General features: G+C 43.6%; 1 long non-coding RNA gene across 2 annotated transcripts; it reads right to left on the reverse strand.

Annotated features, from left to right (window-relative positions):
- Positions 1-9991: 9991 nt before the first annotated feature.
- Positions 9992-12444, reverse strand: LOC136459723 (uncharacterized). 2 transcript variants are annotated; one of them, XR_010760255.1, is made up of 5 exons: positions 12200-12444; positions 11877-11946; positions 10552-10614; positions 10308-10417; positions 9992-10226 (listed from the first exon to the last, which is right to left on the reverse strand). It is a non-coding gene; the product is annotated as an uncharacterized lncRNA (long non-coding RNA). The 2 variants fall into 2 exon arrangements; XR_010760256.1 differs by lacking the exon at positions 10552-10614.
- Between the last annotated feature and the right edge of the window lie 5560 nt (positions 12445-18004).

The raw sequence follows: 18004 nt of genomic DNA on the forward strand, positions 1-18004 counted from the left end.
GGGAAGCAGCAGCTGCTTTTTTACACCTTTTCCTCTCTATGTTTGTTAAGCAGCTGTTGCTTTTTTGCCAAATCTCCCCTCTCCTCTCCTCTCCTTTGTTTTGCCGATGATGAAATTGTCCAAGTCCATACATTATATAGAATATGAGCTGATGATCAAGAACTTGTGAGGAACTTGGCATCATTAGCAGCCACCCCTACATTACCTTCTCCTCTCTTCTCTGTTATGATGCCTTGATGCTCCAAGTTCAAGATCAGATGATGTTTGACATGTTTCTAAGGCCTCTACCACTGCTACTTCTCGTTTTTTTATATATTGTTGTTTTATTGGACTACTTTGGTTTATAGACCTTTTTGATTTCTTATACCTTCTCGCGTACCTAAAGCACACTTTCTTGCATCTATTAGAACAAAGCACGAAATAATGTCGCGGACACCAGACAGTGCAGCCCGATGCCCTGAGCATGATGAGCAGCCAAACCTTGAGGAGCAAGCACTAGAGGACCAGTTTACTCAGGAACAGTTCAATAAGGAGGTACAAAATGATCTAGAAGTGATACTTACTCAGGAGCAGTGTGACGAGGAGGAAGGCCCCGAAGGAGAGGCTGCTGAAGGCGAAGAAGAAGAGGATGATGCTGATGATGACTCAGAAGAAGGATATGTAAGTCTCGAGGATCCTTTCCCACGTGAAGCCAGAAGGAGGCCAACGAAGGAAGATTTGGACAAGGACTTTGACCCGAACAAGGAGGTAGGGAAAAGTCTTAGCTTGTAAATTTTGCTAAAGCTTTGGTTGTGTTACCTCTGCTAACACTTTGACCTGTCGTATATATAGGTCCCTCCTAAAACTTGGAAAAGATGACGTCGATGTCCGTGACATCTCACTGGACAAGACGGAGTAGAGGAAAGGAGAGCAGAGGCAACAGCCACAGAGATAGATCACGATGCCTCTGCTCCACAACCTGAAGACACAACCATGACTACCAAGCCTAAGAGGAAACGAGGGGATAGAAATGGAAATCTATATCCAGATAAGGCATGCTATGTGATAACAGAGGTCGGGCCAGCAGGGGAGGTCCTTAAGCCGAAGGAATTAAGAGGACGATTTCGTAATGCGATCGGGGCCCTAGTAAGAGATAAATTGAACCCAGCAATCCCTAACTGGAAAGAGATACCAGAGAACAAAAAGAATGAACTATGGGATAGGCACCTGAGGGTCAATTTTAGATTTCCGGAGAGTAAGCACGAACTGGTAAAAAAATGCTTTCAGGATGATGGGAGAGGTATTCCGACGTTGGAGGTCGGAGCTCAACATGAAGTATATCCAAAAGGGGTTAACTCCCTTCAAAGAGTTCAGCAAAATAACTACTAGTCAATGGGAGGAGCTCATGGCTCAGAAGACTTCATCAGAGGCATTGGAGCTCAGTGCCCATAACACCGAGCTGGCGAAGAGGAACAAACACCACCACCATCTAGGCCCTAGTGGCTACTATGCCAAGGAAGAGCAGTTTAGGAAGATGGATGAAGAGGCCGCAGCTGCTGGGTATATCGATGTGATGAATCTGAAGGCACGCTCAAGGAACTGGATATATGCGAGGAGTACAGAAACATCCAGCAGTAATCTTAAGTTTGATAAGCCAGAGACCCAAGAGGCGGTATCAAGGATACTAAAATATGCTGAAGATAAGGAGAAGGGCTCCTTCAATCCTTCTAGAGAGAGGGATGAGCTTAGCCTTGGCTTGGGAAACAAGGAGCACACAGGCCGCACCAGGGGGCTAGGGAAAAGGATGACCTGGAAGCAAGGATTCGAAGAGGACAGGCACATGTACAAGAAACATGGCCAAGACCGGGAGACTAGTCTTGAGCTCCAAGTGAAGGCTCTAGTTGCGAAGGCGCTGGAGGAGCAAGGACTGTCTATGGAGCCACGGATGTTAGTGATGCCGCTGGGATAACTGGCATTAGTTGGCAGCCCTCCGAAAGTTCCTAGCAACCAAGGTTCCACTGCAGCCTCAACCCCTGTCGATCGCATACAGGAACCAACTAGTTGCACTTTGGTGTTTCTAAGCGGTCGATAGAACACTGTGATGGAGGTGGCAACGGGTGTGGCACATCCTCCTGGTGGCTTACACCACAATAATAAGATACCGCCAGACTACACTAGGGTCGAGGTGTATATCATGAAGCCCGAGTTCATGCAGTGGAGGATAGACTACGCAACTCCCGAGGGGCTAGTGTTACTCGGAGACGTTATTGGGTAGTTCATCCTCTAGCACAAATGGGACATTATATTGACTGCTTCTTCGCCGCCTCCCCCTCTCCCAAATTTGGAGCGAGTTGTTGAAGTTGGGGAGATATTTTCACCATCTCGTGACCACCACGTACCTGAGATGCCACATTCTTCCCTGCCTCCTAGCGAGCATGTGCCTGATGAGATGCCACAACCTTCTCCAGCTCGTACCAAGCAAGTGCATGATGAGATGCCATAGTCTTCTCAACAAGCACAGCCGATACATGAACAATGAGTGCCTCCTGAAGAAGGTGATGCACAAGAAGATGAGGACGTGCCTGAATGGGAACTTCGAAAGAAGATTCCAATCAGCATAAGGCCAGTTTATGTTCCGATAAAAGACGTCTCGTCGGTGTCCAAGTGGTATTCACATGACCAGTTCAAGCCTAAGAACCAAGTTAAACAAGTCCTAGAACGGGGTTCTAAGGAGGCCGTAACTAGCAAACTCCACCAAATTGCAAAGCAGTATCCAAATGTTGATGACATCAAATGGTCAAAGGATTGCCCAAAAACATATGAAAGAGGCAAGCCCTTTATACCAAACCGGGACATCCGGCGCCTACCACTTGGAATGAGAAGGTTCCATGATTGGTACTTACGTGTTCTCCCAACGAGCATAGATCTCGTACAAGCATGCTTCCCCACCGGCACATTTGGAAGCCTAGTCGGGAAAATTGTCTTTCACTTCAATGACATGCACACATGCTTTCACCTGGGAGAAATTGAGATGAATCTAATTCGCACGTGGTGCTTGTAAGTCCTTGTCCTCTTGATACGATATGAATGTAATCTTTGAATTTTGTTGTAACTAACCAACGCCATGATTTGTAGAATGCAAGTGCACATTGTCAAACAAATGCCAAGTCTGAAAGCCGGGTATGTAGACCCTCAAGCTATAGCCCAACCAAATTTTAATTACCCTAAACAGTGGACAGTGGATGCCAAAGAGCTAGCTGCTGCAAAGACTCTTCGAGAGAAAGAGCGCATCTGTACGGCGAAACTAAAGGAAGAGTCCCTTAAGGTTGCAGCATACATTGCTCTGGCTTTCAAAAATCTACAACAACACTCTACTATATGGCTACCATACAACTTCGAGTAAGTTCAACTATATACTTAAAGCTTTATTTGATATATTTTATTCGATGCAAAAGAGCTTATCTAGTTCTATGATTAAATCCATGCAGCAACCACTAGATTTGTATAGCCGTCGATGTCATGAGGAGCATGGCATGCGTCTTTGATTCAATAGATAAGGACCCGGCGACATACAAAGACTTCATATCGATTCTCAAGACGTATACATATCGACAATCCTCATTAGCTTATATGTTTGTATACATACTTGTAATGTTCACTTATGGATACTAACAAGTTGTATTTGCTAAACAATTCGAACAGGGCATTTATGTTCTATGTCATTCATCATCACGGAAGGCATGATCCAGCGAGGAAGGAAAAGCTGGCTATAAAAACACTATGTGCGATAAGTGTAACTTACTTCTTTAGTACTCCGTTACATGGCTGTCAAAAGCATTACCTAACATTTTCATATACAAAACACACAGTGCCCCAAGCAGAGGCCTAGGAGTGTACATTGTGGATACTATATATGTTCTATGATGAGTAACACCAGTGCCTACAGGAGACACCCCTTAAGGGTAAGTTTGAACCTCTTCATCAGTAGTATAAAAACTTCGTACATGGTATGAAATATTAAACTGAAACTTGTTCTCTTATAGTGGAGAGAAGAGAAAGGAATGAAAAAAGACCCATACAAGGATGACCAACTCTTAGAGCTCATCGGCGACCTTTGCAACTTTATATTGGACCAGATTGTACACGTCAAAGACGCCTACCATGACCGAGAGTCTGACTTAGGTAGAAATCCTCAGTACCAACACCTTCGTGAGACTGAAAGGCTAGCTCTAGGACGTTGATAACAATGTTTATGGAATTTGTATATTAAATGATGGATTGTATATATCCTTACGAATTGGACTTGTAATTGTAGTTTATATAATACTATTGTGCTGGTATCACGTTCGGAACGTTGGTCGCGGGGCGTTCGGCAACGCGAACGCGGTTCAGAACGTTGGTCGCGTAGCGTTCGGCAACGCGAACGCTGGATGGAATACGCGGAAACAAACAGTTCTGGTCGAATTTGAATTGTAAATTTAAATTTTTTTTTGCGGGAAAACGTATACAAACAGGTATTATAGAGGCGTCTGGCACTACAGCCGCCCCTACAAATAGATTTGTAGGGGCGGTTGGTGATTGAGCCGCCCCTACAAATAGATTTGTAGGGGCGGTTCGTAATGTCAACCGCCCCTACAAATCGATTTATAGGGGCGGCTCAATCACCAACCGCCCCTACAAATAGATTTGTAGGGGCGGCCTGAGAACCACCCCTATAAATGCATGATTTGTAGAGACGGTTCGGTAGGGGCGGCTGGCCAAACCGCCCATACAAAGGGTTATCAGCCGCCCCTAAAAATACTTTGTGTAGTAGTGCTATGTACTACTCCGATCCCGCAACCGACCAATACAATGCGAGCAACCATGGCGGCCGCACTAGTGCTCAGCGAAAAGCACGCATCATGCAACATCTGGGAGCTTGGGACTAGGCCGTAGGCTAGCTAGGGTTCTTCTTCCTCGGCCTCCATTGGAGGAGGGATCGGAAGGATCTCTAGCTCATCTCTCCGCCACCGTACATGTCCCTGTCCTGTCGTGACTCGTGAGTCGTGACGTGCTCCACGATGCGCGGCGCGGTTCGCATTCGCCGGGACCATAGGGACGCGACGCGGGAGACGGTGGCCACTTGGTTAGATAACGAACGAACTAGCAGATAAGTACGCATGGCGGCACCGTCTGCCGTCGTCGATGTCGTCAAGGCCACACGTCGGGGGGCACAGGGCACGGCGGCGCAACGGGATCGGTGGATCCGACCATGCCGGTGCAGTGGTGCGCCACGCGTCGCGAGGGGAGTGGGTGGCGTGCTGGCGCGGGGACGCCGGGGAGCCCGCGTGGAGGCATCCGCCGCCTCCCAGGGAGTCGTTGTCCTGGATCGTCTGCGACGACCTCAGCTTAGCGCGTGTTTAGTTGGGCGAAAGTTGGAAATTTGACTACTGTAGCACTTTCGTTTTTATTTGGCAAATAGTGTTCAATCATGGACTAATTAGGCTCAAAACGTTCGTCTCGCAATTTCCAACCAAACTGTGCAATTAGTTTTTTTTTTTGTCTACATTTAATGCTCCAGGCATGTATCGCAAGATTCGATGTGATGGCTACTGTAACACTTTTTTAGAATTTAGGGTGGGAACTAAACACGCGCGTGAGAGCAAGAGAGAAACGGGTGGGTTGGTGATGAGCTAATCATGAAGCAGCAGGACCATCAGCTCCCTATTTATTTTTATTTATTGATTGACATACTGTATAAGGAGTATATATATATTATGGAACATGAAAAGAGAGGCTTTCTGGAAAGGTGGCGGCAGAATTATGCATGCCGTGAGCAGGAGTTGACAGGGATCATCTCATCCACCATCCATGCACGGGAGTCTTCACCGCGTAAGAAACCACGTGATCGTTTCTAGTGGTCCAAATTAGGTTTGCTAGTACTATTCCTAGTGTGTGTTTCCAGCGACTTTGATCGATTAAGGCTCCGTGTTTATTCAAGGAAAAAAAAAGAGCACATGATTTTGGATGTGTACTGGGTGAAGAACTGCTCACCTTTCCATCTAATAAAAGCATATCATTCTAGATACGTCAAACTGAATCAGTAGTACTCCCTACTTCCTGTGATATAGGAGTAAGGACCCGTTTGGAGGAGCTCCCGGGTGCTCCGGCTCCGGCACTGTTCATGCACTGTAGCACGGAGCCGGCGGAGCTCGAAATCGTGGCTTCGCCGGCTCCTCCTCTTTTCGGCTTCTTTTCAGTTCATTTTGCGCCTCGATTTCCGAAACGGCTCCTGCTACAGTGTTGCTACAGTACCCGAGGTGAGGAGCCGGAGCCGCCTGGAGCAGCGCCAAACGCGTCCTAAGTGATCTAAGGTTTGAAATTTGTATCTGAGTTACCCAAACCCTCTCTCTCTCGCTCTCCCCCCCCCCCCCCCCCCCCCCCCCTCTATTTTTGTTAACGACATACTCCTTTCCTAAGAAACAGTAACTAGGAAAAGAAATAACTGGACAACTCCCTCCATCCTAACTAGTGTGAGGGGCAAGGCCGTCTTTTGTTGGACCCCTTTATTTTGATTGAAAATCACTTGAAACCATTATATTAAAGGACTGACGGAGTAGCAATTTATGATTACTAGTCCATAGTAAAATTTGTGTTCGCACGGCTAACAATTTCAAGAGATGTAACAATTTTATAGGAAACATGAGTGTTTATACAAGTTCGGGGATAAATTTAAGATCGAAATACTTGGATTGCTAGTTTATCACAATAGCTAGAGTCTTCTTTCTTCACTTTCCCTCTTTTTATTAATTTAAATGTAGTTACATGGGGAAGTTATTTAGTTTTTTTAGTAATTACAGACATGGGTTATTTAAATGCAGGTTTAACGTGATGTTATAAGTTTTTTCTATGGGGATGGATATTGGCAATCCACAAGAAAACTATATGCTAATGTTATTTATTAGATCCATTTGTTTTTTGTGGGGTTTTCATGGACTTTAATTTGTTTACACTACTCGTGAAAATTAACACCTCCAACTATTGGCCGCAATACGTCAACAAAATGTTTAAGTTGGTGTACTTTGTTTGAGACTTCTCCAAGACTAAAGGTTTAAACAGCCTGTTTGTTTCGGCTGAATTGGCTTATAAGTCATGGCTGAAAGTACTGCTTGCTGGTTTGGTGTGAGAGAAAAACACTATTTTAAGCCGTAGATTATATGCCAGATACGAGCAAATAAGCCGAAACAAACAGGCTAAAAGTTGAAAATCCATCATCTAACTAAACTATTTAATTTCCACCGGCCTTTTGTGCATACCTTCTCCACGACTAAAAGCTTAAAGGTAGTACTAGTATCATAGTAATTAAGAAAGAAAAGCATGCGTAAGGATGGTTGGGGTTATTTTTCTATATCAATGAAAAATATTAATAGTATTATGTCTCCAAATAGATTTACTATGAGAATATTTTGCAAGATTGTGGTAAGCATGATAATTGTTTATTGGTGCTGTAAATGTTAGTACTTTTGATTTTGTAGATTTGATTTGATCCAACTTGAAATTCACTAAATCTTAAACGAGATGAACAACTTTTTAGGATGGTGGATTGGGTGTGGGTGGGTGGGGGGTGGGGGGGGGGGGGGGGGGGGGATGGGTTGTTTAGTATTCAACTTGCAGCAGCGTGTGCATTGTACTTGAACATACTACGGCCTGTTCGCTTGGAGAAATTATGAAGGAATCTGAAAAAATCTAGATGAATTTATGAGAGAAAAATATTGTTCTGAATGAAAAAAAAAAAAACGGATCTAAACCGGGATTAAGGAACGTGTGCAACGGACGTACTAGCATGGAGCATGGTGATGGCCGCGTGTGTCGCGGGTTTGCTTTTGTTCTGCTTCTGCTTTGCATCGTCCTCCAGCTCTCCTTACTTCCCCGGCAACCTTATCCACCAAAAAGCCGGATTCCAGAGTTGCATGCATCCACATCCACCCACCTGTCGCCGACCTACTAGTGGTACTGTAGTACTCTAGTAGCAGCAGCAGCAGCTAGATACGATCGCCACGGCCGTCGGCGTAAGCATGCGCAAGAGAGGCCAGCGAGGTCCCGCTTCCCTCCGATAGTCCGATCGACGGCGCCGCCGCCCAACGGCCGGACCGTGGCTTCCCGCCGCCGCTGCCATATGCATCATCGTCTGCCGCTGCTGCCGGCCGGGACACACCGCCGCCGCCATGCATCATCGTCTGGCGCTCACACCGTGCTGTGCCTGTGCATGCATGACGCGTCACGTAACGCCTGCACGGAACGATGACGGCCGTGCGCCGGAGGCCCAGGAAGGAGAGGAGAATGCATTGCCTTGCCCATGCGGAAGGAAAGGAAAGGACTTTTCGCCGGCCATCGTCGGGCACGGCAGCACGCACGCAGAGGACCACCCTTTAGCAACGCTATATAAGTGTTGTAGTGGTCTTTACCGACGCATATGATATGCGTTGCTAGATGTGACGTTGCTAGAGTTTATAGCAACAGATATATATGTGTTGATAACATGTACCATTAAGTGTTGCTAGTCAGCAACGGAAATCTCCTATTGTTACCAACACTTGTATGTGTTGGTGCTTACAATAAGGAAAATGTTTTCACACTATTTATTAGATGAGTTAAATGCACCGTAGGTCTATTAGCTTTTGGTGATGTGTCATCTAGATCTATCAACTTTCAAACTGTATTTTTTAGTCCATTAATTTTTGGTGGTGTATCATTCAGGTCCATCAACTTTCAAATTGTATTTTTTGGGTCCATTAACTTTTGATGGTGTATCATCCATGTCTCTAAACTTTTTAACTGGTTCACCATAGGTCCATACCCCTTCGTTTAGCGAATAGATCTGACATGACACGCTAAATAAGCAGCCACCGTGGAGTAGGTGATGAGTCCATAGCTCCTCAAGATGTTCATGGAGACTCATCTAGCAATAATTCAAATGTAGCAGCTGGTAATTCGTTAATATCCTCTGGTCTTAAATTTAGGACTATTATTTTTAAAGATAAATATATTGTGGATATGGAGAAATTTATAACTGTTGGACTGTCATCAAAGATATTTTATAGAGGTGCCTTATTATTGCGTGGAAAGGAAGAGAAAATAAAGCCAACAAAATACATCAGTACTAATTTTAAAGAGGTGGAGATCATCAATGAAATTTTCCCAACGTGATTAGCATCCTTACTGTAGTATTTTTATTATTTTCATGCATTAGTTTTCTATCCAGTTGTGATACACGATCTTTTATCTAGCATCTAGCTTTTAGTGTCTGCGTGCACCTGTGTATGTGAATCAAATCGGTGGCTGCGTTTGGACGTGCCATGCATGTTAGCCGAATCAGGGACTCAGAGTCAATCGGTACTAGTTGGGTTGGTGGAGTCCGAGTTTTGTTTGTATCAGGTGGCCTGCGTGTCTATTCCTGTGGTCTTCGGCCTTGTACAAGGTAGATTAGACTGGATTTTATTATGGAGTTTATTCCCCGTCGAGCTATCGCTCGAGAAACCCTAGATGGTGATCCCATCAGGTTCTTCGTATTGAAGATTATCTCCGGATGGTGATCTCGTCCTGTACTCCACGGTGGCTGCTTTTTTGGCGTGCCATATCAGATCTATTCGCTAAACGAAGGGGTATGGATCTACGGTGAACCAGTTAAAAAGTTTAGGGACCCAAAAATACAATTTAAAAGTTGATAGACCTGGATGACACACCATCAAAAGTTAATGGACCAAAAAATACAGTTTGAAAGTTGGTGGACCTGAATGACACACCACCAAAAATTAATGGACCAAAAAATACAGTTTAAAAGCTGATGGACCTATATGACACACCACCTAAAGTTAACATACCTATGGTGCATTTAACTCTTATTAGATGTTTCACATATTATTATTTATTACTTTTGTGTACGGATGACAAAATAACTTTGATTTTTCACATATAAGAAATACACAGGAGTAACACATCAGAAGAGGAACACATCGTAATAGCCCTTGAAAAATGTTATTTCACTGATAAAATAATCGTACCATGTGTATACACATTTTCTGACCACAGTGAACTAAGTTGGAATTATCTAAATGGAGTGTACAATACATAAGGACCATTGAAATAAACATGTCTGACAGTGTAATCTTCTCTCCCAAAGGCTCATTTATCTAGCTAGTTACTTCTTTGATTTCTTCACTTTTCATCTCCTTCCTTTCGTCTATGCAAGAATTGATCATCTCCAACAGCTGGAATGTTAATATAAATGTTTTAATTATATAAAGATAATCAGAATAAGTTAGTAAAGTAACTCTGAGTTAGGTGCATACATATACTCCAATTTCGCAGTAGAACATTTCCATGTACCTTCAGATAAATCTTCTGCTAATAAGAAATTGCAATCCGGAGTCCGGCCCTTAGTCAATGCATTGCTGATGACCTAAACAAATTGATTACTCATAAATGTCAATTAGTCTAGAAGAAGATATCATCCTACAAAATTCATTGACTAAACAATTGTTTTTCTGCAAAAAGTTGTAAATAATCACTAGAATGGTTATCATACAAACTAACCTATATTGTAGTCCCATAGTTATAACTACATGTGACCCTGTACCTTCACGATCTTCTTAACATCTTGTATGCAAAGGAAAATAGGTAAATCTTTCAATGCACGATGCACACCAAATTATATAAGAAAAATTTGCAATTCGCAAACAGATTTAGCTTAAGCTCATTTCACTTCAAAATAAGTGAACAACAAATTTATTCCCTAGTATTTTATTAAGCACATGCTGAGAAAGTATGTTTAAAACATGTCCTTTGCAGACTTTCACCCCCTAAAAAAATATGTTTAAAACAACACGTCATTCCTTTGCAGACTTTCACCCCCTAAAAAAATATGTTTAAAACAACACGTCATTCCAAATACCCAGGATTATGATTGTTGATCTCCAAGATTAATACTGTGTTAGTTTCATATGCTATGATACATGATAATTGAAATAGGAGCTCTCGCAGATTAATACGTTATCTAGAAGGCAGATTAAATTGGGTACCGGTCTGTCAGTATATATCAAAGTTTTAAATAGCGCGCTATAGCGGACGCTATAGCGCTGTTTAGCGGATCTGGAAGACCAACGCTAAGCTACTAGGATTTTAACGCTAAACGATTTTTCCCGCTATTAGTTGCTAATAGCGCGCTAATTCCGCTAAATTGTGGTTCATTTAGCGTCGCTATTGTTTGTTTGTCTAGCTGTCTATCACCTTTGCATGAACTTTGAACTCACGTATGTCCCTATGTGATGTATGATGTATCATTTATGAACTACGAACTTTGATGTAATGTGTTAGTAAGACTTTGAACTATCTGTCCCTATTGGTATTTGTAATGTTTTCATCTTCTATATCTTTATTATGTGTAAAATTACATGATGTTTGACATATTTTTTGCTCAGCCGCTAAATAGCTTAGCCCGCTATTTAGCTCGCTATAGCCTTTCTTAGCCTTTTGGAGAGGCTGCCGCTAAGAGGCTTAGCCCGCTATTTAAAACATTGGTATATATTCATATATAGATCCAATCAGACAATGCAAAAATTGCAGACAGGTGTATGTACCGGGAAAAGGGAGGCTAATCTGGCTAGACATTAATTTCTTAAAAACTTAATTATTCCAAATACCCAGGTTTAGAAGATATATGCTTTTTCTGCACTGGTTAAAGGAAATGAAGATATCTCTATATCAAAGCACTAACAATAATCACACAGAAATAAAAGCCATACATGAACAATCAGTCTAGAGAAGAATAGATTTTAGGGGAAGGAAAACTTATTGGATAAAGATGAATTACAGACTTGCTCAATTTCTTTCCATCTGGAATGTATAGAGGTGTAACTTACCAAAATGTTCGTACTGATATCCAGTTATAGGTAGTGGAGCTTCTCATCAGCTACCCCATCGTGACTTCCCCTGTAATAATAAGATGCTTTCAATTACCACACCTGCATAATCTTTTTTTTTTTGAACGAACCAATCACTTAGGATTGGAACAGAAATATGGGATTAGAAAGAGTTTAATGGGAATTTCAGCGGAGGGAGTGAAGCAACACTAACTAGATCCAATCAGAACGGCACAGCAGAGACTAGAGGTGATTAGGGACCTGGACATCAGAAGAGATGGCGAACACGGACTGGTTGAGACCTGATGGTGTCCAGCACTCACCTCCGCCGCATCGGTTGCCGCTTGGACCCTCTGATTTGTGGCAACTCCCGATTATACTTGTCTACGCTGGACCATCCACGGCTACGGCGGCGAACTCACGGTGTCGCGGCCTCCTACCGAGCTTGTATAGGATCACCTTGTATAGGATCAACACCGCCACCTGATTGTCAAGTTGGTCCCTTCCTCTCCACACGCTCGATGGAGATCGGATCTAGAGCAGGAGAGATGGGTTGGACGTGGAAGAAAGCTAAGGGTTATCTAAGAAAACATGGCGATAAGGACTCGGGAACGGAGGTTACGGTCAATCCTTACGTGAGAAGTGGAGAGGTGGGAATGGAGCTGCAACGTATTTCGGTACCGTTGCTAGACATCCGATGCAAGACACGGGTTTGTGTTGTAGTGGAAAAGCAGCTGCTGCACTGCACTGCAGTGTACAGTGCACACACATGTCGTCCTGGTGCGCTTAAAAAGAGAAAACGACCGCTCCACGCGGCCGCAGCATGGTGTCATCCTCATCCCTGGTCTGGTCGTCTGGAGCCCAACATACACATCACACATGCGGCCATGCCGTGCCACGCCCGGCCCCTCCTTTCTCGTCGCTTTCGCCAAATTACCGTCCTACCCCTTCTCTGTTCTAAAAATGAGTCACATTCGTTTCAGCCAGAACAGTGTTTTTCAGCCAGCCGAAAGTCGTCTCACCCCTCTTCTTCTATCTATCCACTGGCCCGTGACGTGAGCGAGGAATCACATGATCCCAACAAAGATGCATGCTGCTTTCTTTCTTCCGATTCCTATTCCAATTCCAAACCCTACCTTTTTATTATTTGTATCATGTTGATTGCATTGAAAATACGTAAGCAACATGGACGATTAGGAGCCACTTTTTACACGGCTTTTTTATGTGCCTAATAACTGGCACGGGCTGAAGCTAATTGCTGAAATTAGGCCATGCGTGACGTGCAACCGCCATTGACTTTTGTGCTTCAACACATTAATTAAATCAAACCACCAGGCTCGCTTCATTACGGTAGAGGAAAACGTACGCTCGGCTGACTTGTAGCGGGAACTAATGAGTCCAGAGCTTAACATGTCAAAAACAAGATAAGGTGACAACGACTTTTGTTTTCTTGAAACGCATTCAAATATGTAAGCAAACACATCCCTATAACACGTTCGTGCACGTTCTGCCCCTCAGGAATTCTAGACATGTAAATTCTACGATGGCATGATCGATCACCAGCCGCTCTGTCCAATTCTTAGTGTTGTCATATAAGTACAACCGAAAGAATAGTTATAACGAGCGTCTCTAGTGTTGCCCAGTCAAATTATTAGTATCGTCACATACACTACTAGAGAACAGACTTTAAAACGATGTCCCAATTTGGCATTAGCCTCGACATTTTTTTTTTGTCTCCGGGACTAAAGGACCCTTTAGTCCCGGTTGGTAATACGAACCGGGACTAAAGGTCCCTGCCCAACGGTCGTCCGCGGGGCAGGGGCCTTTAGTCCCGGCTAGTAATACCAGCCGGGACTAAAGATTTTAGTCCCGGTTTGGGTGATGCCCCGGGAATAAAGATTAATCTTTAGTCCCGGTTTGGATCCCTAACCGGGACTAATAATCCCGGCCTATAATTCAGCTCATTTCTTCCTCCCCGAGCCCGAGCCATTCCATTCAAACTCACTGCCTCTGTTTTTCAGCTTGCTGTTGTTCTTGCTCTCTCCCCCTCTATTGGTGTTGCTCTTCGATTTTGGAGGTAACAAACTTAATCCTCTTATGTTTTATCAGTAGCTTATCTCATTTTGCGATGTAGATGCATGTGTAACTTTATATGTTAGACTTTATTATGATTTTATATGTAAACTTAGAAAATTGTAGAAAATCCGTACTAGTTGAACTTGCGGACCGTGTTCAAGTCGGCGAGCATGTTCTCTGCCGAGCGGTAATGGACGTCAAGGAGGAGCTTTGATTCTACGAGGGAGAGCGGCAACGGTCGTGGAAGACCGTGTTCCCTTTCTCGTAGAATCGGAGCTCTTCCTTGGCCTAGTACGGTGCCGTCCGGTGGAGAAATGCTCGCCGAGTTGATCACGTAAGCAAGGTCAACTAGTACGGATGGTTATTTATTGAAACATGTTTTTGAGCTATAATTTGATGGATATTTGATAACTTCAGACCTACAAATGTCATCTACAAATGTTACTATCCTCGGCAACCTAAACGTCCGCGAGCTCGCCGATATCGAGCAGGTCACTTAGAATTATTTTTTCCATGAAGTGAACTACTTAGAAATCATGTTTTTTTTAGAATTAAATTTTCCATGAAATGAAAAACTTAGTAAATAGTTAGAAAATTATAGAAAATCCGTACTAGTTGAACTTGCGGACCGTGTTCAGCTCGGCCAACATGTTCTCTGCCGAGCGGTAACGGACGTCAAGGAGGAACTTTGATGCTACGAGGGAGAGCTGCAACGGTCGTGGAAGACCGTGTTCCCTTTCTCGTAGAATCGGAGCTCTTCCTTGGCCAAGTACGGTGCCGTCCGGTGGAGAAATGCTGGCCGAGATGATCACGTAAGCAAGGTCAACTAGTACGGATGGTTATTTATTGAAACATGTGAAATCCGTACTAGTTTTGTTTAAATATATCATTTTAGAAAATATGAAATTTACACTAGTTTGCAAAAATAAGTATAGAAAGTAGATGACAACTGGTACCGGATCATCGGCCTCTTGTTCGGTTGCGAAACGACTGAGGCCAGAACTCCCTCTCATTATCTGCGGCAAGTGTAAGCAGAAGATTGTGATAAAGTACCGAGTCAAGAGACAGGGACCCAACAAGGGCCGTGTTTTCTACAAGTGCCCGGATCGCGATGTGAGTTTCTTACGCATTTTATCTTTATGGCTAATTGACATGCTTTTCTTGAATATTTTTGACTAAATATTTTTTGGCTTTAATTACAGTGGGAGGGCAATGGATGCGATGGTTGGTACTGGGAGGAAGATTATGCTACATACGTGCAGAATTTGGGTGCGCTTGAGGTAGCGGCTGCTGCTGATGAGGCAGTGAGCCAGTAGGAGAAGCTTATTGATATTCAACAGAAGAATAATTTGTCTGTTTTAGTTGCGTATGATCATGAAATAATTATGTTACTGAAGTGCATTGTAGTTTTAGTTTGTTTAGTGATAGTTGGGATTGCTTACGTTGTAGCCAGACTTAGTTAATTAATCAACCGTGTGTGTGTCATTTATGTTGTGTAATAAAATACTAAATTATGTTCAAGGTTTTCATAATTTGTCGTGTAATACAGATTATGTCACGCCATTGGATGTACAATGCCGATCGCCGCTCCCAAGACTTTATTGAGGGCTTGCACTATTTCTTAGGTGTGGCCGAGGCAAATAAGCGGGATGGTTTCATGTGCTGTCCATGTGCCCTATGTAAGAATTTAAAGGAATATTCAAGCTCAATGAGTCTTCATTCACATTTGCTTAAGTCAGGTTTCATGTCAAACTATATATGTTGGACTAAGCATGGAGAAAGCGGGGTCATGATGGAAGAAGGTGAAGGAGAAGATTTAGACATTGATGACATTATTGCTCAGTATGGTGCCTTTGATGATACTACAATGGGGGAGATGAAGAAGAGGTAGCGGTAGAAGATGATCTCGGTGATGCTCTTGGCGATGCCATTCGTGATGCACAACAAGAATGGGAAAGTGAAAAAGTGAAAGTTAAGTTCGAGCGCATGCTTGAGGATCATAGGAAGTTGCTATACCCGATGGCCGAAGAGGGGCAAAAAAAGCTGGGTACAACACTGGAATTGCTACAATGGAAGGCAAAGAATGGTATATCCGACAAGGCATTTGGGAATTTATTGAACCTCATAAAGAAGATGCTTCCGAAGCCAAATGAATTGTCCACCACTACGTACAAAGCAAAAAAGGTTGTCTGCCCATTGGGATTAAAAATCCAGAAGATACATGCATGTCCTAATGACTGCATCCTCTACCATGGCAATGAATACGAGAATTTGGATGAATGCCCGGTATGTAAAGCATCGCGGTATAAGATCAGGCGCGATGATCCTGGTGACGTCGAGGGTGAACAACGTCCTAGAAAGAAAATCCCTGCCAAAGTTATGTGGTATGCTCCTATAATACCACGCTTAAAACGTTTGTTCAGAAATAAAGACCATGCAAAGTTATTGCGGTGGTATAAAGAAGACCGTAAGGTAGACAATATGCTGAGACACCCAGCTGATGGGTCCCAGTGGAGAGCGATAGACAGGGAATTTCCAGAGTTTGCAAATGAGGCTAGAAACTTAAGGTTCGCCTTAAGCACAGATGGTATGAATCCTTTTGGAGAGCAGGGCACTAGTCATAGCACTTGGTCAGTTACTCTATGTATCTACAACCTTCCTCCATGGTTATGTATGAAGCGGAAGTTCATTATGATGCCGATCCTCATCCAAGGTCCGAGGCAACCTGACAACGATATTGATGTCTATCTGAAGCCATTAGTTGAAGAACTTCTAGTTTTATGGAACAAACCAGATGTACGTGTCTGGGATGAGTACAAACAAGAACACTTTGACCTACGAGCAATGTTGTTCGTAACAATCAATGATTGGCCTGCTTTAAGTAATCTTTCAGGTCAGACAAACAAAGGATATAATGCACGCACACATTGTTTTGATGACCTTGACAGTATATATTTGAAAAGATGTCGAAAGGTCGTGTACCTTGGCCATCGTCGATTCCTTCCGTTGAATCACCAAGTAAGAAAGAAAGGGAAGCATTTTAAAGGTAAGCCAGACCATCGAAAGAAGCCTTATAACCGAACCAGGGAAGATGTACTCGCAATGGTCAAGGATGTGAAAGTAGTATTTGGAAAGGGACAAGGCAGTGAATCTATTCCCAAAGATGCTAAGGGACACACATCCATGTGGAAGAAGAAGTCTATCTTTTGGGAGCTACCCTATTGGCAAGTCCTAGAGGTCCGCCACGCAATCGACGTGATGCACCTAACAAAGAATCTTTGTGTGAACCTGTTAGGATTCATGGGTGTGTACGGGAAGCCAAAGGATTCACTTGAAGCACACCAGGACTTGCAGGGCATGAAAGAACGAGACAATCTTCATCCAGAGAAGACAGATGATGGACGTCATTACTTAAGTCCTGCTAGCTACACGCTTAGCAAAGAAGAGAGGGACAACATGTTCGAATGTCTAAGCAGCATCAAGGTCCCATCGGGATTCGCTCATGGGGGAAGCCTAGACCTAGACACTGGCAAGCTAATTTTTGGCCAAAAAATTGAGAGAGCAACACAGAGACTAGCTCGTGCTAGGGAAGAAGCTGATAGTGGTGTTTTCAAGCCCAACAGAGAGAAGGATGAATTGACATATGCACTAGAGAATCCCGAACACGGTGGTCGAACAAGAGGCTATGGGGCGGTTCCATGGCTACACGCATTCCCAGCAGACAAGGATACCTACAGAAGCCGCCAAAGAAAGAAGGATGAGGAGGCAGAACGAATCCGTGCATTGGAGCAATTTGTTGACGAGTCACGACAAGCATTGCTTGAATCACGTGAACGAGAAAAATCTCTTAAGGCAAGAATGCGGGAGGAGATCAAGAGACAAGTGCAGCTAGCAATGAGTCAAATGCAATCGCAATCAACGCCGGGAGTCACCATTAGCCCCGTTGGTCAGATGAAAAGTAGTTGTGCTTCTACAGAGCTGCCAGTTATTCAAGACGACGCTGGGTTGCGCTTCCCTATTGATGACATTACCGAGCCTCTAACAACATGTGA

Source organism: Miscanthus floridulus, chromosome 6, assembly GCF_019320115.1.
Source record: "Miscanthus floridulus cultivar M001 chromosome 6, ASM1932011v1, whole genome shotgun sequence".
Classification (NCBI taxonomy): domain Eukaryota; kingdom Viridiplantae; phylum Streptophyta; class Magnoliopsida; order Poales; family Poaceae; genus Miscanthus; species Miscanthus floridulus.